The 22,229-nt window shown below is 38.8% G+C and overlaps 1 protein-coding gene across 4 annotated transcripts in view; it reads left to right on the plus strand.

The window, feature by feature from the left end:
* Window positions 1–7,953: 7,953 nt before the first annotated feature.
* Window positions 7,954–22,229, plus strand: part of ATG10 (autophagy related 10) — a 292,867-nt gene continuing 278,591 nt past the window's right edge. For all 4 annotated transcript variants that reach the window (XM_063086273.1, XM_063086272.1, XM_063086271.1 and 1 more), the window contains exon 1: window positions 7,954–8,004. The gene's annotated coding sequence lies outside the window, so the exon portion shown is untranslated. The remainder of the gene's footprint in view (window positions 8,005–22,229) is intronic.

Genomic DNA, 22,229 nt, shown 5'->3' on the forward strand with positions numbered 1-22,229 from the left:
ATTTTCAGAAAAAGTTAAAATCGTGGCTTTCATACAGATATAAAAATGAACGCATGTCAATGAAAGAAATTGAGCTGAAATGCCAGGTACCCATTCAAGCTTTGTTAAAGGAAAAGAATCTGCCGGACTGCGCTCAAAGTGGGCAACAGCCCAGGGCTGCCCTGAAAATGGGGGACAGCACCAGGGGTGGGGGTGGTAGAGCTTATATAGTGCGCCAAGGGGCTGGCTGATACCATCAAGGAGGGTCATTATGCTAATGTGGATCAGGGTGGAGAACCCTTGCGGAGGCAAAAGGGGTTTCTGTTTAAGTCAGGAGGATTCTCGTAAAGGTAAGAGGGTAGGGGGCTTGGTGCTGGAGTGGAAGATGAGGCCGGTGGCTATTTTGTGCTGGTGCTTACTGTGGGCACAATGGTGCCGGCCACGTCCAAAATCCACCAGTCAAAAAATTCATTTTACTCATGTGATATGAGAGAACCAGGTAAAATGGGAAAGAACTGGTTTTTCTACTGGAATGGTGACGTAGTCAATTAAAATCACTACCAGACAGTATAGAACTTACATATCTATCAATTAGTCACAACCTACAAAGAACTGCAAAATACTTTAAAGACTACGAACAAGGCTAGAATCTGATCCAGAAGGATATGCTATAGACATACACAGTTTTTCTATACCCCCAAAAGTAAAAGGGCAGATGGCCCTCCCAACTAATTCCAGTGGAAAAAGCATACTGGGTAATATCAGACCAGTGCCAGAGTGATCCTTTCAGAACACTGAGTTCCCCTGATAAATTTAGAATACAAGCTATAGCTCCCAAATGTCCTCGAATGCTTGAAAGATAAAAATATCCAACCAACAGTGTTAAAAAAACAGACAAAGCAAATATCACAATTCACTAAGTATTCCAACCCTTATTTAAATTGTAGAAATTGGATACTTTCCTGAATTGTTCTATGCCTTTCATAGTATAAACTAGACCCTCAAGAATAAGATCGTCAAAGCACAGCTAGAATCCCATTGCTATACATTCTTAGCTATAGCACATCGCAGGTGCAGTTCTACACTATCATTATTCTTTGTTAGTATCAAAAGCTTTACAACTAATTTTCAGTAACCTTCAGAAAATTTCTAAAAGTTTTCCTAAGGAACTATAGGTAATTATAGAATTATAGGTTGTCATTAAAAAATGACAATTCTCCAATTCTATTTCCATACTAACATGTGAATCCTTGAGTGTCTAACCAAAGCCCCCAATTTAACATAATGTAACTACATATGTTTACTGGTAAAAATTAAATAAAACATGTAGTAACTTCTGAATGTGTTTAATTCCGTAAAAATAACCAAATTCAGCAACAAAAATGTCTCTAAATTAAAGAATAAATTTGGATCATCAAATAAGACAACCTTCAAGCTAAAACATGTGATCAACATATAATATTAGTAGAATACAATTTTAATTTTTATATTAATCACAAAATGTGTGAGGAGTATTGAAAAAGTTCATGGAAGGATTGATATTATCTTTTAATTCCATTTTTCCATGAACTTTTTGAAATGCTCTCCTCATATATCTACCCCTAGGTATTTACTCAAGAGACATGAAAATATATGTGCACAAAAATACTTGTACATGATTATTCATAGCAGCTTTATTCATAATAGCCAAAAGCTGAAAAAAACTTCAATGTCCTTCCCAGATGAATTGTTAAGTAAATTATGGTATAGCCATGTAATGGAATACTACTCAGCAACAAAAAGGAACTAATTACTGATACATACAACAACATGAATGAATCTTAAAAACAATATGCTGAGCAAAAGAAGCCAGACATATACATATTGTATGATACCATTTTTCTTTTCTTTTTTTTTTTTTTGTCGTTTTTTCGTGACCGGTACTCAGCCAGTGAGTGCACCCGTCAGTCCTATATAGGATCCGAACCCGCGGCGAGAGCATCGCCGCGCTGCCAGCGCAGCACTCTACCAAGTGCGCCACGGGCTCGGCCCTATGATACCATTGTTCTACAATTGGCAAAACTAATTTAAGGGACTAATCTAGAGTAAATGAGTGGTGCTAAGGGTCTGGGTGTGGGGGAAGGGATTAACTGCAAAGGATATGAGGTAAATTTGGGGATGATGAAAATGTTCTATATTGCGATTGTGGTAATGGTTACATGGTGTCTTAGTCCGTTTGAGCTGCTATAATAAAATACCATAAACTGGGTGGCTTATAAAACAGCAGAAATTTATTTCTTACAGATATGGAGGCTGGAAAGTCTGAGATCAAGGTGCCAGCAGATTTGCTCGTTAGTGAGGATCTGGTTCATTGAAAGGCCCCACCTCCTAATACTACCACCTTGGGGATTAAGATCTCAACAGGGGCTGTCCCATTAGGTCAGGTGGTTAGACCATGGTGCTGATAACACCAAGGTCCAGGGTTTGATCCCTGTACTGGCCAGCCACAAAAAGAAAACAAAACAAAACATAAAACAAGAAAAAGATCTCAACATATAAATTTTGGGGAGACACAAACATTAAGACCATAGCACATGGGTATATATATTTATCAAAATACATTGAAGTATAGACTTAATTTGGGAGCTGCTATGGGTCAGATGTGTCCCCCAAAAGTTCGTGTATTGGAAACTTGTTTCTATTGTAATAGTGTTAAGAAGGTGGGGAATCTAAATATAATATTTGAAAGGTGGGGACTTTAAGAGGTGATTAGACTGTGTGTAGTAATGGGTGTAGTTCTCATGGCTTTATGAGGAGAACAACTGAGAAGGTTAGTTCTCTCTTCCTCAGCCCATTCTTGCCACGCGATATCCTGCATTGCTGAAGAGAGCCACGATCAAGAAGGCCCTCACCAGAAGTGTTCCTTGGACCTTGGACTTCCCAGCCTCCAACTGTAAGAAATAAACTTCATTTCTTTATAAATTACTCAGTTTCAGATATTCTGTTATAAGCAAAAGAACTGGACTAATACAGGAGCATTTTATTCATATAAATTATTCCTCAAAAATTTATTAAAAATATAAAAATAAAACAAAACATGTATGTAGTTCTTGGGTAGTAAAGGTAACCATAAGAATTGGTGTGATCCATCTTAAGCATGAATGTTGACTGTCAGCTCTGTGCCCCATGAATATGTATAATCAATAAAAATTTAAAAATTAAAATTAAAAAAAAAAAAAAAGAATTGGTATGATGGAGCTGGCCAATTAGCTCAGTTGGTTAGAGTTGGGTATTATAACACCAAAGTCAAGGGTTTGGTTCCTGTATGGGCCAGCTACAAAAAAAAAAAAAAAGAAAAAAAAATTGGTGTGATGGAGAACTTGAATCACCTCCCTGTGATTTTTATCAATTCTCCCAATTCCATTCTTTGATATGGACCTTTTGTTTGTTTGTTTGTTTGTTTCGCAGTATCCTTCTTTTAAATTAATAGAGTTGTTTTTTTAAGAAAATTTTCAGGTGTACAGAAAATTGAGCAAATGGGCAGATAGTACAGGGAATTCCCATATACCCCACTCATAGTTTCCCCTTTTATTAACACCTTGCATTGGTGTGGTACCTTTGTTATTTTTTAATTTTTTATTTTATTTTTTCTGATGGTTGGCTGGTAAGGGGAATCGTTTGTTACAATTGAGGAGCCAGTATTGCTACATTGTTATTAAGTCCATAGTTTACATTAGTGTTCATTCTCTGTGTTGTATAGTTGTATGGGTTTTGACAAATGCATAATGTCACATATCCACTATTACAGTGTCATACATTATAGTTTCACTGCCCTAAAAAAAATGCCCTATGCTCCACATACTCATCCCTCCTCTCTTTGCCTTCCTCCTCCCCAGACTCTGGCAACCACTGACCTTTTTACTGTCTGTTGTTTTTTTCTCTCACACTTTTAGGAAATGCTATGCACACACAGCTTCCAGACAAGTTTCTTATCTCTTCCATCCAATCAGATTACCTCCCCTAAGTCTTTTGTACAATCTGTCTTTTCCTGAGGACCTTCAGGAGGGTGATGGAAGTGATCTGTCTCCTATTGCTGCAGCAGACATAGCTTTTGTTCCCCAGAATCCACTCTCCTCTTCTTCCTTTTAATAATAGAACAATCCCACCCTGTCAAGGTTTGACTGAGCCCATGGTTACTTAGCTAGAAACTACATTTCCTACCTTCCTTGGATCTAGATGTGGCTTATGGGATATAAGCAGAAAAGATAAGTACCAATGATAAAAATTGACAAGACAGAAAATAAAACCATTACCATGTCACTTTAAACTTGTGTCCTGTTTATAGGACCATACTATCTAAAGGATATTATGAATTATTTTAAAATACATCCTGTAATTATCTCACAAAAGACATATTATACTGCATTGTAATTTTTGGCAATAAAAGGGTTCATTAGTCAAAGAAAAATGACTTTAATGTAATATAGTTTGTATCAGAGGAGGGAAAAGGGCGGGGGTTAGCAAGAAATTGGTAAAAGGCCACGAAAAATGAACATGTTATGTAATGATAAATACAGAAATTATCCTGATTTGGACATCACATATTGCACATAGGTATTGATATTTAATGCTGTACCCCACAGATATGTACAATCAATAATGTTTCAATTAAAATAAATAAATTAATTAATTTAAAAAATGGTAAACAATATACCTGCCAAACAACAACAACAAAAAATGTAATACAGTTTGTAAACCTATTCTGGATTTTTTTTTCATTTTACATGAATCTTAAAAAAAACAAAAGAAAAGCCGAAAAAACAGAAGGTTCAACTTCTAGGAGGCCCTGTGAAACAAGGATATTTAAAATGTAATAGACAAACAGAAGCTAGAGAGGGTGAGGAAAAAGAATGGCCAGAGAGCAGGAACGAGAATCTGGTGACTATGCTTTTATGGAAGCAGAGGGAAGCAAGACCTTTTAGAAGTGAGCAACATGTCCAAAGGAAACAAATCTAACAAAATAAATACTGAAAGAGACTTAATAATTAGGATATCATTATACTTAGTCTATAAAATAGATATCTCATGAGGTTATTGTAAGATTATATATAAAGCATCTGAACTACAGAAGGTGTTAAAAAAATTTTAGATTCCTTCTCTTTTTGTGACTAATTTATTGGTTTATTATGCAAAATACTTATTACTAGTAAGGAGCCCTGCTTGAGGCTAGGAATGCTATGATGACCCACCCTCACCTTAAAGCACTTTATAGTGTTGTAGGGTAAACACAGAACAGGCCAGTCCCATTCTTTGCCATGAGTGATATGATCAAAGTGTTTCCAGCATCCAGGTCCTGCTGCTCTCTGCTCAGAAACAAAAGACTCGTCAGTCCCAAATGGTGGTGCAAGGCAGGAAGTTTTTGATAAGACGCCTGAGGAGACAGACTAGAACTGTCTCTTCTCTTTAGGGTTTCAGGGGGGTTTCAAAGAGGAGCTCAGGGAATGGAACGTGGGAAATGAAAAGCAGGAGGGAGGGGGACGTGCAAGGGGCCAGGTGCAGTCTCACCAAAACTCATCTGGTTTCTGCTTCTGTCATTGCTGTTATCTCATGGTTCTGCTGGAGGGGTGGAATCAGTATAGCTTTATTGATATCTTCCTTGATTTCCCAGTGTCTGGACAGTACGTGCAAGTCTGCAGCTCTCCAGGCTGGCTGGAAAACAACTTTACATTCATGTAAATAATGTTATCTTCCCCCATTACCAAGGTCCAAATATCGAATAACCCTGGGAAAAGAGGGGACTCAAAGAAGTTCATGCTTAGGAAAAAACTGTCTTTTAAAAATCTTTTAGAGCCCATGTAGTTTTAGGTTCCAACATGGATTCAGTCCTACTCACTCCAACAAAAGGAAGTACATTGAGATTACCTGATTTATTTTAGTTTCTTTGTTTTGGTAAGTGAATTATGAAGCTTATGAACATCTCTGGTGCAAAATGTATATATATATATATATATATATTTTTTTTTTTGCCTTTTTCGTGACCGGCACTCAGCCAGTGAGCGCACCGGCCATTCCCATATAGGATCCGAACCCCCGGAGGGAGCGTCGCCGCACTCCCAGCGCCGCACTCTCCCGAGTGCGCCACGGGCTCGGCCCGCAAAAAATATTTTTTAAGTTAGCCTGGTATGTTGTTGGTGTATGAAGTGTTTGTAAAATATTGAGTACAACGTAAAGCAGTGTATTTTTATTTTTGCATGTGAAAGCTTTGTTTTTAAGGCAGCTGCTTACGGTTAAAGGAGACACCCATCCACTAAAACTCTCATTCGGGACTCACTGCATTGTACTTTTTAAAAGAATCAAAGGGATAATATAAACTGGCAGCTACCAATGAATTTATATCTAGACTTGTTCAAAATTTTTAGTGGAAATTCAATTCTACAAGTAGTATCTTTTCTTAAAAAATTAATTTTAAACATATTTTGTTGTTGTTGGCTGGCCGGTATGGGGATCCAAACCCTTGAACTTGGTGTTATAACACCACACTCTAACCAGCTGAAATAACCCGCCAACCCCTAAACTATTCTACATGCAGTAAAATGTATCCCTTTTATGGGTTTGACAAACAAAACGTGGTTTAATCACCAGCGCAATCAAGATATAGAACAGTTCCCTCATCCTCTAAAATTCCCTCAAGCCCCTTTTTAGTCAACCCCTTCCCCTATCACTTGCACCTGGTCACAACTGATCAGTATTCGGTCCCCTTTAAAAAACTTTTTTATTTTGAAATAATTACAGACTCACAGGAAATTGCAAAAATAGCACTTGAAGTCCTTTGTACCTATCACCTAGTTTTCTCCAGTGGCGACATCTTATATAACTGTAGTACATAATCAAAACCATGCCCTGTACGTTTGAAGACAGGTTTTCCTTTCTTGTTTTTTTTTTTTTTTTGGCTGGCGGGTACGAGGATAGAACTCTTGACCTTGGTGTTATCAGCACCATGATCTGATCAACTGAACTAACCGGCCAGCCTCCTTTCACTTCTTCGCCTGCTTCTACTCCTTTCTTTTGCAACAATTTTAATTCTGTTGTTTAAAGGAGCAGATGCTAGTTTTTCTCTCATATGTCTGCTATTTCAGTTCCATCACCCCTACATCCTACGACTTTCTCTAGTCTTTTCTTTATCCACACTCTTCCCTGCAATTTAATTTTGCTGCTAGATTTTTTTTTTCTGAGCTATGTGCTACAAATAGTACTGTTGTCAATACTCGGATTCCTAACTTGTCTCTCCATCCTTCAGTTTTAAAAGGGTAGCCTTGCTTGTGCTAATTGTGGTGGTGTTCACAATACTTTTTGCAGTGTGCATATGTTGGCATGGCTCTCCAACCTCCTAGGGGGATGCTAGTGGCACCACATAGTTCATCCTTGTTCTTGCTCTACTCCTTCCCCATTGGTCACTCTTTTATTTTCCAAACATTCGGCAATTTTCTGGAGAGGGTGCAAGGACCCTTGAAAACCCTGGCACCCCCATCCCAAGTTTCGGCTTGCCCTCGATTCCCCACTCAGTGAGTCGCCTTTGTGCTCCGCGGACGGCACCGCCTGGTTCGGTGGGCGGAGGCGGGAAGGGCTGCCGGTAAAGCGGAGGGCGGGGCTTGGAGGCCGTCAACGCCGAAAGCAGGGAGGTCTCGCCCCTCCCTTCTCCGTCCGGGTCCCAGCCCTTGGGCCCAAGCGCGCGGCCGGCGACGTCACCCGTCTGCGCGAAGCGGCCCGCACGGCGCGCGGAAAAGTGCAGTGCGCATGCTCTGACCCGGGCGCCGCTGGCGGCTGTCGAGGGCGGGGATGAGCCCTTCTACTGGGCCTCGCAGCGCCCTGGTTCTGCTCTGCCGCCGCCCTCGAGGCCCCTCGGGCCCATTTCTTTCCTCCCAGGGGCGGCTGGCGCGGTGACAGTTTGACAATGTGCTGAATACCTCTCTCCGGCTCCCCTCCCCCCACCCCGTCGCCCCGCCCCCGGCGGGCTAGGCTGCGGGGTCAGGGGCCGAGCGGAGCGGGGTGAGTACTCCCACAGCCTGTGCCGGTCACCTCCCCCCGGCTCTGCTTCCCCCATGGTCCTCACCCAACTCCTAGGACAGGGAGGAAGGGCGAACGCGGCGGGCGGGAAACAGCCCAGCCCTAAACAAAAGACCGGGGAAGCGGGGCTCCCCCCTTTGAAGTGCAGGGCCTGCGCTGCCTGCTGCGCTGGAGCAGCAGCTCGGGGCGAGCGGGGACGGGCGAGGGCACAGCGCCCCCCGCTGCGTCCGGGGGACCGGCTCCCGCCGCTTGCACCCGCTGTCGCCAGCACTCCTGGGCCACTACTCAAAGGCCTCACGCTCGACGTGGGAAGTTAACTGCCTGTGTCCAAAATCTGCACACGGAAAGCAAGTTTTTGTCCGTGTAACGTTGAAACAAAGGGTATTAAATGACTGCGATTTCAGTGGCCAAGTCCCGGTAACTTGAAGGGATTTCAGATTCTTTAAGAATCAGGAGGAATAGCCTGGTAATTAAATACAGTCAAGTTTTTTCCCTCCCAAATAACTTAGTCAATTATGAATTGGGGGGGGGTGATAAAAGGGATAGCGAGCTGATTTATAAAGACGTACTTGTGCTGGTAAAAATTATAAAAATCTTGGAAATAAGGCAAAAGGGTGGCGACATGTCCTTTCAAAGTCAAAATGGGGCTTGTTTAATAGCCCCACGGGAGGATGATTTAGTTACCTAGGGGACTGTACATTGACATAATATTGATCAGGGCCCAGGCTCTGCAGTTACATCTTTTTTGGGTTTTTTTGTTTGTTTGTTTTTTCTTTTTGCAGTTATGTCTTTTTGACTCATCGAGATGCAATTTTTTTCTATCTGAGAAAAGAAAATACTCCTAAAGGTTGTGGTTTTATTGTGTTGTAGGATATTAACCATATTTGTATGTAACCTAGCAATCTTATACATCATTTTTTTTGTCAGTGTTTATACTCAGGTCCTAAAGTGCTTTTGAGCACTCTTTACCATTCAGTTTGCTCCTTCATCATGAGTTCAATAAATTTTTGCCACAGGCTCTTTTGTTGGAGTCATGTTTATAACTTTTATAATTTGACAATGGCCTTATTCTTTAGTGGTGAATGCTTGAATTTCTGCTTTTCAAGATTAGAGAACATGGGCCCTGTATAGTACTCAAATACCTCATAGGACCCCAAGTAGAATCCTTCCTCAATGCTTCCAAAAGGTCAAATTTTTACAATAAGTAATATTACAAAATGAAAAACTCAACCAAAAAATAAATCTTGAGTATTGAGAAATTAAAATTAAAGTCGTGCAATTATGGAGTTTAATAATTGTTATTGATATTTTAATTGAAGAAACTAGTGGAAATAATTATAAACTGGATTCATTTGGATACAGAGTGTTACAAGATTATTTCCCCTGTCCCCTGCTTCTCCCCAACCACCTCCTGTTTTATTTAGGATGAGGTTAGCTGACATTTTGCTACATGTTGGGGCAATCAAATTAGGCAAAGTGTTTGTGACAAACTGTATGTTGATTGCAGTTTCTAATGCTTAATAAAGTTCTGAGAAAGGTAAGGATTCCCTTAGGAAAAACAAGTAGGATAAAGCTTACATAAGTTGATTGCTTAAGACTGGGCTTGATTTGATTATTAATGTCTTGGAAGCCTAGAAATGTGTTTGGGACCCTAGAGGTTGTATTGGAATCATAAATATAATCAGGGAATCATAACAAAAACAAAGTGTCATAGAGATTATTTGATTATCTGTTGAAAACAAATGTCTTCACGGGCCAAGCAGGCTGTGTATGAAACAATTGGCAAGTAGGGGAATGGAGAAAAGCTCTACCTGAAACCATCCTGCTTAGGAAAAGGTTGCTGAAAACTGCAAGAGGCTTCTCTAATGTGCCTGGCACCCCAAGTCTTGAAGTGTCTGATCACACAGGTTTATAGGATCCTGGAAGAGTACTCACTAATAGGAGTTTAGCTTTGAAGTTAGGGTTACTTCATATCTCTGTCATGTAATGTCTTTCTGAGAAAGTCTTTTTATTATCCCTTCTGAGCTCAGGAACATACAGTTGTTTCCTATTGCCCACTGGTTTGAATGGAATCTCCTTTGAATTTTAAGGCTGTTTGTAAACTGCTTGTTTCCCCCCATCCCAGATTTTCCTGTATACCTCAAGTCTCTATAATCTGCAGTCAGGCTCTTTACTTTTTACCTCACTTCAGCCTGTTTCTAGGCTCACTGCCACCCCCTCTCCACCCATCTCTTTTTCTATTCTATCTCTTCCTTTCCCTATCCTCTTATAATTCAAGGATTAGCTGAAATCTAATACCTGTAGGGCACAAGCCCTGGTTTTAGACTGCCTTAGGTCAAATTGCCACAGTTAACAGCTAGGTTACCTTGGACAAGTTACTTACCCTCTCTGTCTCAATTTCCTCATCTATAAATTAAAATCATAGTAACTTAACACATATGGTTGCTATAAGCATTTAAGTTACTGCTTCTTGATACACAGTAAGGGCTCAGTACATTCTATTTTAGTTGTCATTTTAATCCAAACTAATTCTTTAAACAGTGGTTGTACAATTTATCACTGATTTTTTACTGTCTTCTATTCTCACATGTTCTTTTTCAGTTTGAATCTTTCTTAAAAATTTAATTACAATCTGTTGAAGGCAAAGACCATGTATTATACTTCTTTTAAAAAGTCTTGTAAAGTTCTCCCAGGATGATTCTGGGAACTCAGTATAATATATTTTTTTCCTGTCTTACTACCTAGTTTTCTTTTTTTTTCACTCTGTTTTTCTTCTGTTACTTGTACTTTTAAATTTATGCCCTATTTTGTTCCAAAAGTATTTGAGGTAGCTTATAAACTATATATGATATATACAAGATAAAGATAAATCAGGGTCATGAAAATATGAAGCTTAGAAAGATGAGATTAAGGATGAGTTATACTGAAATATATCCTGTGAAAAGTTGTACAGTTATTAAAGGTAGGCCACAGACTAAGTTCTGAGCTTTGCGATGGTTGAAGGAAAGGACAAAACTTGCTTAGTAAAATCACAGCATCCTGTGTTAAAATAATTAATTGGGGGGACATATCTTGAGGAGGCTTCAGTGTCCTGGGTTCCTACATAAGCAAACCAAAACCCCACTCAGTGTAAATGGTCATATTCTAGGAAAATGAAAAGGAAATTAACCAATCCGAACCCATCAACTAACCTCTAATTAGAGACTTCTCAATGGAATGATCCAAATAAGGCTACTACTCCATTATGTCCCCCTCTGCCCCCTGTGCCCCTTTGGTGAGGCACCAAAATGTGATCTGGGGCTGCCTGATTCATGAATTGTTCTTTGCTCAAATAAACTTTAAAATTTTAATGTGCCCTAGATTATCTTTTAACTCTTGGAAGTAAATATATAGTTAGTGAAATACAGGTTGTGAATGCAGATTTCAAAAGATAACTCTGAGAAGCCCTAGAGTTAAGTTCCCTGAACTTTAAGATCTCCTCATGATTTCTCAAAGGGGGCTCTACTGGTCATTTTTATGGACAATTCCTCAATGTGTGGGATTGTCCTGCACATTGTAAGATGTTTACATCTTACATCTACATCCTAGACTAACTAGTGTAGTGTAGGAACTAGTGGTTCCTGAGAACTAAATGGCAATAGCAAACTATAACCCCCTCTTCTTTTTGATAACCCAATACGATCCCACTCATTTGTAAACACCCCCTTGGAGAGTGGACCCCCCCTAAAGTTCAGAACTATTGGATCTTATTTGCCCATGCTCTATTTCACCTAATCTATACTCCATCCACTGTCTTTTTTTTTTTTTTTTTTTTTTTAAACCTTGCACACTTTTCAGGCCCTGTCTTTACAGGAGCTCTTCCATCTTTTTGGATCACTTTTGTCTCCAACTGGTAGACCCTTATTCAAATTTCAAAATTCATTTCCTCAAGAATTGAACTCATGTCTTTAAAACTCCTTTTTTTAGAATTTTCCCTGATTTTCCAGAAAAAGTTCAACATTCCTTTCTAGTAGGACACGCATAGCAAGTATTAGGGTATTGTAGGGGCTGAGTGAATGAATGAAAAACTTGGCACATTACTCTCTGAACAAAGATTTTAATGGAGAAAAATTTGAAGGCATTGTCTCTTCCATTACAAAAATGTCTAACCATCTACTTTTTTTTTCTCAAAAAATAATGGCATTTGGTAGTATGTGAAGGGTATTCAAAAATTTCATGAAAAGATTCATATTATCTTTTAATAATATTTTCCATGAACTTTTTTTTTTTTTTAAAGATGACCAGTAAGGGGATCTTAACCCTTGGCTTGGTGTAGTCAGCACCACGCTCTCCCAGGTGAGCTAACTGGCCATCCCTGTATAGGGATCCGAACCTGTGGCCTTGGTGTTATCAGCACCATTCTCTCCCAAGTGAACCAGGGCTGGCCCCTCCATGAACTTTTTGAAGTACCCTCTTATTTTAAAGACACGTAGCTTTATCATCTCTATTCAGACTGACACTGAGTCTGTAGTTTCAGATATCATGTTGTCTTTTCTGTACCTTCTTATTTGTTAGATATTTTTGGGCAATGTTAAACCCCGTTAGGTCCTGGTTCTGGGCTAATTGGCATATGTGCTGACTACAGTTAGTTCTAGGAATTCTCTAGCAGTGGACAACTTCTCTTACGTGCTTGTACAGAAGTCTTGTTTTATGTAAAAAATTATAGTCTTCCTATAAAAGTAATGATACTGGTATCAGAAAAATTAGATGTCATATAAAATCTGGATGGGGAAAGATCTAACTGGTGAATAGGCTAGAAAGTTGAGTTGAAGAAGCCCTATAAAAAGGTAGAGATGTTTAGAATATATTCATTTAGATGTTTGGATTTTTTTTTTTATTCATTACGTCTTTTAATATTTACAGTGTGCTGAACTGTTAGAGGTGCTAAGATACAACAGAAGTTCCCGGCCGTTGTAGACGTTGCTCTGTTGTTTTCTGGCATTTGTTGTTGTGGAGAAGATGGCTGAGGCTACTCTGATTTTTGTTCCTCTGTAGGTAAACTGGTTTTTACTGAGTAGGTCTTTGTTTTTCCTTTCTCTTTTCATTCTTTAAGATATTCTACAAGGATATGTGTAGGCATATATTTTTTTCCAACAGTTTTCTCAGAAACATAATGAATCTTTTAAATTTAGAGGTAAATTTCTTTTTTTCCAGCTCAGGAATATTTTTTTAATTGTACATTTGCTTATGGTTTCAGTTCAGAAATGCCAGTTATTTGTAGGTTGGATATGTGTCCTTTTTCCTTCCTGTCAATCGATATGCATTGTTTTCATCTTGGTCCTTTTTCTTCTGTGTGTTGGGAGAGCATCTCACATGTACATTCTGAGATACTGATTTGATTTTTTTCAGCTTGTGTACATCTCTCTGTTGCCTCTAATGTAGAATTTAAGACTGTTCTATATATGTTTGAATTTCCTTTTAGCTTTTTCTTATCCAGTTTCCTTTTTAATTTCAACCATTTTTCTTCCCTCATCTCTTGCTTTTAGAGGCCTTGCATTTTTTTTTTTTTTCATTTTCCTTTTTAACTGGGTGCATAGACTAGATCTAAGTTTTTTTCCCTCTGATTCCCAGAGTAAGCCCATTACAGAAGCAGGCTTTCCGTCTTTCTCTTTATGGCAGTGCTCCTCTTTTCTTATGCAAGAGCTTCCTGTTGGTCCCTTGTCATTATTGATGTTTTGGGTTTACTTACCTAGATAGAAGAGGGACTTGTGTAGGCATAGTGTTAACTGTCACAGTGAGCAAGTGCACTTTCATCTCCCTCACCACACTGATATGCTGAAGGAATGTTCCTCTCAATGTTAGATTGAAGAGCAGGTAGATGGGTACAACCAAATTTATGAAGTATTGATATTCTTCTGTACTCAGGAGATTTCTTCCTTTCTTGTTTAATCTTTCCATCCTGTGCCTTTTTAATGAGGGAAGTGTTTTTGTGTGATTTGAAAATTTATAGTTTGGGGGCGAAATTTTTTGGGGATGTGGTACTATTCTGAGGGCTCATCCTGTTCCTGCAGCTACACATCACTGCCTTTATATCACAGTATTTGGTGCTCCACATGGCTTCACCTTCCACTTCTGGCCATGCACATTACATTATTGGGAGAGAACTGCCTTGAAAGGGAATTACCAATGCAGATGAGAAACCAGTGGGGGAGGGGCAGTTCAGGATTTGTTTCTCTGACGGGAGTACAGAATGGAGGAGAGTGAAATGCCTTCTTACCTCTTCCTAACTGGACCTTTTGCTACAAAGGTGAGAGCAGGCAACAGAAATGCCTTCTTACCTCTTCCTAACTGGACCTTTTGCTACAAAGGTTAGAGCAGGCAACAGGTACCAGTGGAGACCTCTTGTTTCCAGTCCAGGTACATGTTGCCTGCCATTTAAACTTTGATTTGTGATATGCATTTCAGTGGGAAGGCAAGGAGGGAGAACTGAGCCCTCCTGGTTAGCTGGTGTAAAGACTGATTCTCTTTTGAAGTTTCACTGTGCCTTTTAGTTGGATTGCCCAGGGCCATGCCTGCTGTGCCCCACCCAGGCTGCCAAATGCCTTGAAATCCAGGCCTTTCACTAGCACGTCAAAATGATCCATCTTTTGTCTTAACTTTCTAGCATGATTCCTCCTTGAAAGTATCCCTGGTACTAATTAAAAATGCTTATTTTTAGGGCCTGCAGAATCAGGTAATCTTTTAGGCCAGGGTCTAGGATTCTTCATTTAAATTTGCGCTGTGGGTGCTTTCTTGCTCTCTAAAATTTGAGGAACACTGCCCAAGGACCCTGCTAGGTAAGTGATTAACTAATCTAAATGAATTCAAGCCAAATTTCCATAAAGGTAATGGGTTGACATTTACCTCTTCTAGCTAGTAATTGCATGTTTTTAAATGAAAGAATCTATATCTAGAGTGGAATTGTTGCTAGGAGGGACAAGTATAGAGGAAGTTGCCTACTTTTATTAGTCAAAAATGATCTTTAATGTTTAAACATATGCATAGCATGTTCTGTGATAATCACATTTTTGTAAGTGATCTTAAGTTCCAGGGAATTTAGTTATATTTCTTTTAGTGTTTTAGTTTCATTATGACTCCGATAACACTGATTTATAGATTCATCTAAAGAAGTGTCTCTGACCAAAAAAACATAAAGAAATAGTTCCATACACATTAGATTAAAAATCTTAAAAATATGGAGAGTGGTAGTAAAAAAATTGTTTTAATTAAAAAAGAAAAAAGATAATTTGAGCAATGATTATACACAGTGTTAGAATTCACTGGGGCTGCTTTTCTGAAGATATTTGAATATCAGCAGAATAAGCTTCTTTACACTGTCTAGTTTGAGGGCTAACCTATAGTTTGGAAAGACTACTCTTATTCTATCTTTCCAATCTTTAGCCTCTGCTGAAGCAGTTAAAAAAAGTTTTGAATGAATATTACAAAAAAAAAAAAAAAAAATTAAACAGCTGTTCAGCTAGAGTAAAACTCAAGCCAAATGGACATATTAACAAATTATGCTATGACATGAGGAGCTCTGCGACATTTCTAAATTTATATTTATAATTAGAAATGAGGTTCATTATTTAGGATGAGATGAGAATTGAAATTTGTCTTTCTACTGAGAATTCACCTTTGTCCTGTTGTCACCTCTCATCTGAACTTAGTTTAAGATAGCTTAAGTCTGGAAACAGTTCACCTGTCTAAGTTTTTTCATTTGCAAAGTAAGGATTATTCTTGCCATTACTCCTTAATAAGTTGAAGTTGTGGTTATATCTATTTTTTTCTTTTTTTTAAAAGATGACCAGTAAGGGGATCTTAACCCTTGACTTGGTGTTGTCAGCACCACGCTCTCACATGTGAGCTAACTGGCTATCCCTATGTAGGGATCCGAACCTGTGGCCTTGGTGTTATCAGCACCACACTTTCCCAAGTGAGCCACGGGCTGGCCCTGTTATTTCTATTTTTGACCATGTTTTCAGCCATTTCATAATAGGAAGTTCCAAGATTCTAATTTCTGCCTCTGCAAGTCAATGAACTTGGTAGAAGACCAGAGAGTATTACAACTTGAAAAGTGTGAACAAAACTGTTGATTGAATTACATTTTCAGTTTTTAATGAGTTGAAATATTTTTACTTGAGCAAAGAAACAATTGTTCAATGATATTGCGTTATAGTACAATATGATGATTAGAATTGAGATGGATACCCTTTTAATATAGTATAGTTCCTAATTTTGTAATCAAGCTGTATTTGTATTATTGTATGTAACATCCTTCAGCAAAGACCAGTCCTTAGATAATTTTAAAAGTATTCAGCCAAATATTAATTAGTGTTTTGATGTTCAGTCATCTTGCTAGTAGCATAGTATTGTTAATTAGATAAACTATGGCTATTGAGTGAAATTTTGTGTTTCAACTAACATTTTCAATAGTTCAGTAATACTCAGGTAACTAGAGGGCTTAGAGAATGGAGTATTTTTACTTGTTTAATTTTGTTATTAAGAGTTATTTGGGATTTTAAAAAATTCTGAATACATTAGTATTCTTTATGAATTAAAGTCATTTCTCTTTGATTTAGTATCTCTCAGTATATGTCAGAATTGTCATATGGTTTGAAAAACAATTGCTCTGACTACTCTATTTCAGTCTTCCTATTCTAGTTCAGCAACCTCTCCCCAAGTGATGAAATAGGTTCTGTTACCATCTATGTAAAGTTGATTTAGAATAAGTATTTCTAGCCCAGATTTGTCTTTCTTTCTGAATCAAGACTCACCTCAAAACGCCTTGGAGACTCCTTCATTTGGGTGTTCCACAAACATTTCTTTCTTTCTTTTTTTTTTTTTAAAGATGACTGGTAAGGGGTTCTTAACTCTTGACTTGGTGTTGTCAGCACCACGCTCAGCCAGTGAGCCAACCGGCCATCCCTATATAGGATCCGAACCAGTGGCCTTGGTGTTATCAGCTCCTCACTCTCCCGAGTGAGCCACGGGCCGGCCCTATTCCACAAACATTTCAAACTCCAACTCAGTATGGCTAAACTAATCCCATCTCTCTCCCCAAACCTGCTCTTCTTCTGGGGATTTTGGTCTCAGTCAATGCACCACCACTTAAAGGCAGAAAAGCTTGGAATCTTTCTTGAGTCTTTTCTGTCCTCTATGCCTTAGATAGCAAGTTCCATCAGCTGTAATGAGTACACTATCAAAATGTCTTTTGAATCCCTCCCTCCTCTTCTGCTCTGCTGCCAGTCTTTGGTTCTGTTTAGCAGCATTATGTCTGTCTTGGATTACTGTAAGCCTTTTAACTGATTTCACTCAGCCAGGCATAACGTGCAGTCTCCATTAGAAGCCAGAATGCAAATCCGATCAGTTCACTCCCTCTTTCAAAACCCTTGTGAGCCCTTGGACTACAAAGCTCTTGGGTCTTCATCAGTGTTAGTTCTCCCAGTACTCTTCCTTTACCTCTAAAGTTCAGTCAAACAAGAGTTCTTCCATTACCAGACCTTCTCTTATATTCAGACTTTTGCAAAGTTTGTTCCTTTCACTTCCCTCCTTTTGCTTCGTTAGCTCCTGTTCTTCCTTTTAGTGTCTTCTTAGATTTTACTCTCTCAACTTGTGTCTGCGTTGAGGCATATTTTTAGCCAGAATTCTGTGTGTAACATGGAGATTGCACTTATATCCCTAAAACATTTGATGACTGCCTTGGTAGCAGTGTGCAGTTTATCATCTCTTTTGTACTTATACTCCTGTACTTAGTGCTTTCTCTTACCAAACCTGTCCTCACACTTGTCCTGCACCCTCCCAAATTTTCCACTGTGATCTCAGGAGCACACATCCATAGTAAACAAATTTACCTAAACCCTTGACCCACTATTTCCCTTACTACATTCTGTGGATGTGTTGTTAAAAAGTGTCAACAGGAAAAAAGCATTCTGTGGTCAAAAAAGTTGAAAAACCCTGTGTTAATCATTCCCCCACCACAATGTGCATTGTGGATCTCCAGGTTGGGAGTGTGGAGTGGATATAGTGTGGTTCAATTTTCACACTGAAAGCTGGCATGATGTAACATCTTTGCAGATCAGTGCTTCCACCAACTAGTTTTAAAAGAAAGTTGGCTTTAAAAAAAATACTGAAGCCTGTTGAGTGGAGGCTACCTACTTTTCTTTTTTTTTTTTTTTTTTGCACTCCATGAGGCTCAGGGTCTGGAGATTGTTGGCAGCCCCCACTTGTCTGGTGCCAGTTTTAGGTCACTGCTTCTCATATGAGCATCCCTGCTTCTTTGAGGCTTATGCAATTCGGCTCTATCAGCTGTGGCAAGGTAGGATTTTTTCTCACCTACTGTCCCTGTCCAGTGGTAGTGGCTGTCTTTAGTACAATCTTGAGAAGGAATCCAAACCTCACAGTTTTTTAAACTTCTTGAGCTTCAGTAACACTCATCCCCAAGCTATTTTATGCTGTATACTCACTCCCATGGCCACAGCTAAGACTTCATTAAATTCTAAAATCTCATATTCTTCTCATTTTTCCATTTCTGTCTTTACGCTATAGTTTTCAAACCTTTTTGACACCAGTCCATTCAACCTTCTATTGGCATCTTTTCCCTTTCTATCTAACCCGAACCTCTGAGCTATTCTCACTAGCATTTTCTATTCCCTCTTATACTCTTATCCTTCCACTGAATCAACCCAGCAAAACCACAACTTTGCATTATTAATGTAGTTCTCTCTGCTGGTTCCCACACTTGGGGAGCTGAGCACTCTGAAGATAATCATAACTCACAGAGTATTGCACTACTGATTCAGGGTCTCCAACTTGTGCTGGGCCTTCACTTCTGTCTGCTTATCCTTTTTATTTTTGGCAGCTGGCCAGTGTGTGGATCTGAATCCTTGAGCTTGGTGTTCTATCTGCTTATCCTTAAACGCTGTCGTCTCATTTCTCTTACCAGTAATTCCAAATTTCCACTAGTTTTCTCACACATTCTCATTTTACCACTATCCTTTCACTCTCTGCAGAACATCTTGCCTGCCCCTACATCAAAATATCTCATGACCTCCTCTTCCTTAACTTTGTGTCCCCTTTGAAAAACTTCTCTAAATTTCATATTCATCCTGAAATGCCTTTTCCCCAATTGTGAGGGGCAGGTTGTCTACTGTATTGTTCAAATCCATCCTCCTACGCTATTGACTCGTCCCCTTCTAAGCCCTTTAGGATATTGCTTCATCAGTTACTTTCTCTCTTTGGCTATGTATTTACTTATTTATAGTTTCTCTCTTTGGTATTTTTAACTTTCCCTCTCTACCACCCCCCTTTGCCCAGTTTAAACATGTATTCAGATATCTCTTCCTTAGGAAAAAACAGTATTCTCTCTTGAGCCTATATGCCACTTCTGTTACCGATTTGTATTCACTTTCAATGAAGCTTTTTGAAAAAGTAGTCTGCAAAGTTTTTACTATATCCTCACTTTTAGTTTTCTTCTAGCCCATTGCAGCCTGCTTCTCTCTCCACCATTGCTGACACTGCCCACTAAGGCACCAATGACTGCTTCATTAAGTTGCGTGGATGTTTTCAGTTCTTTTCTTAATGAGCCTCTCTTCTGCTTTGACACTATTGGGATTTGGTGGTTATTCTCTACCTCGAAGCCCTCAACCCTGATCTCTGTAAAACTGCCCTTGCTAGGATTGGCTCCTAATACTTGACTCTTCATTCTCTAGTTCTTTTGCTGGTCCTGTAAATACTGATGTTCTGAAGGTTTCTCTCAACCCACTGCTCTTTTCACTGTGTAGGGGTTCTTAACTTGTTGGCTAAGATCACTTAAACAATCTGTTGGAAATTATGAAGTCTTTCCCAGAAAAAGTGTAGATGAACAAATTTTAATGTAAAGTTTCTTGAGCCACCAGAAACCATATTAAGGATCTGTTATATGCATCCCGTCTAGTTATTATTCATCTTCATGGCTTCAGTTGTCCCTTTTAGGAGATGATTTCCGAATCTTTAAGTTGATCTTGGCTTTTCCCCATAGCTTAAGATGCATATTCTGTCTTCTCCTTTTTATTGCCTAGGTTCACATCTTATGCCCTCTTAGCCAGACCAGTGTAACAGCTTCTAACGCTTCTCCTTCCCTTCAGTCTTGGTGCCCTTCAAATCCATCCTCTGCAGAGCCCCTAATGATTTCTTATTCTTTTTGCTGTAAAATTTTTATTTTTGGCAGCTGGATGGTAACAGGGATCGAAACGTGGACCTTGGTGTTATCAACACCACGCTCTAACCAACTGAGCTAACCAGCTAGTCCTGACTTATTCTGACATTTTCAGATTCAAGCTCTGATTCCCTATTTCCTATGGAAACAGTCCAAACTCTTACATGGCACACAAGCTTCTTTTCTGCAAGTTCATTACTCTTCTATCTTCTTCTTTGAGGCCCTTCTCATCCATTTCTACTCCACTGGTGAGGGCAGACAGGTTTAACTTACATGTGATTTGACTAGCTCTCTATCTCTCTCTATTCCCTGCATCAGGTTTCAGTGATACTAAACTTCTCGTAGTTCTATGTATCCTTAGTTGCCCTTATTCACATTTTCCTCCTTTCCTGGATCACTGTTCCAGTCCCTGTGCTTAATCCACTGACAGTTTGCCATGCAACAACTCCTGCGTACCTGACAGAGTCATCTCTGCCTCCACCGTCATACCCTCCCACACCATCTCCCCTTTGTAAGGGACCCTTCTTGTGCCTACCATAATCTTTGTGCATATGTCCATTACTGCATATACTTTAAATACAAGTTCTCTTTTCCAGTGCTATCAGAATTGATAGTTGAGCAGTTAATTGAAAAAGCTGATTAAAGCTGGAGTTAAAAAAAAATACATGAATACTTGAAATATTTCATTTCAACTTAAAACATAGAGCTGGCCAGTTAGCTTAGTTGGTTAGAGCGTGGTGTTATAACACCAAGGTCAAGGATTCAGATCCTTGCACTGGCCAGCCCATGAAAAAATAATCAACTTAAAACATAAATACATTCATTTGCCAATTTTTTGATGTGTTATCAAGGTATGTTCTTTGGGTGTGGGTACTTGATTGGAATTCATTGTTTGTTATTGTTTAAACTGAACCCAGAATGCATCCTCTAGATTTTTAGTTTTGGTTTAAGTGAAAGAATGCAAGCCACTTGGACAGCAATCTGAATGCTGAATCCTAGATTTTATGATTTTTTTTTCTCACCAATCTTTTTAGTTGCATTGTCCATACGTACTTCAATAGTAGTTTGATTTTCTTATAAAGACTCACCTTTTTCGAACCTTTCCAAGGCATTCAATCATAGACATAACAGTTGTGTTTCTTTTTTACTTATATTTTAGTGGTTTGGTTTGTTTAATGTTTAAACTATGTATTTGTACACTCAACTGATGGGAGCAGAGGTGCTTCATGATCAGTGTGCTGTAGACACCAGTCCGTGATTTTTAATCTGGTGGGATGTTTGAATGGAGGTTGGTTAAGAGAGTTTCTACTGTAATTATTTTTATTGCTTATCTCCCTTCATTAGAACATGAGCTCTCACAAGGTAAGGACTATGTATTTTTTCATTTTTGTATATTTAACCTTTACCTGTGCACAGTGCCTACTACTTAGTAGATATTCAATGTATATTTGTTGGATGAATGAACAGATTCTTATATAGGTTATACTAAATTTGAATGATAAGAAAGAACACTGGTTTGGGAATCAGCTTGTATAGACAGATCATTGGCCCTGGAGCCAAATAGGGGTTTGAATCCTTTCTTGTTTGTATTTTTGAGCATATTATTTTCCCTTTTTCATCTGAGGAATGGAGATAACAGCCTTTGGGGTGTGTGAGGATTAAATGGGAATGTGAAGTGTCTAGCATAGTGCTTGACATAGTAAGCAGTGAACAAGTGACAATTGTCCTGATGATGCTTATCACTAAAGAAGAGAATGTTGAAATTCACTTGGTCTAACTTTTCTCATTGAGAAGCCTGAGGATCTGTGAGTTTCCTTCCTGCTCTAAAATTCTCTTTCTATAAATAATGTTTCAAGTTTTGACAGATGTATATAACAAATATATGGGTTTTCTTTGATATGCCACATTTGTAGATTTGATAAAGTAGGTAATTAATTAGGTGATCATAACTTTACACCTTGAAAAAACAAACAAACAAAAAAGAAAGAGAGTAGAA

Source organism: Cynocephalus volans, chromosome 2, assembly GCF_027409185.1.
Source record: "Cynocephalus volans isolate mCynVol1 chromosome 2, mCynVol1.pri, whole genome shotgun sequence".
Classification (NCBI taxonomy): Eukaryota; Metazoa; Chordata; class Mammalia; order Dermoptera; family Cynocephalidae; genus Cynocephalus; species Cynocephalus volans.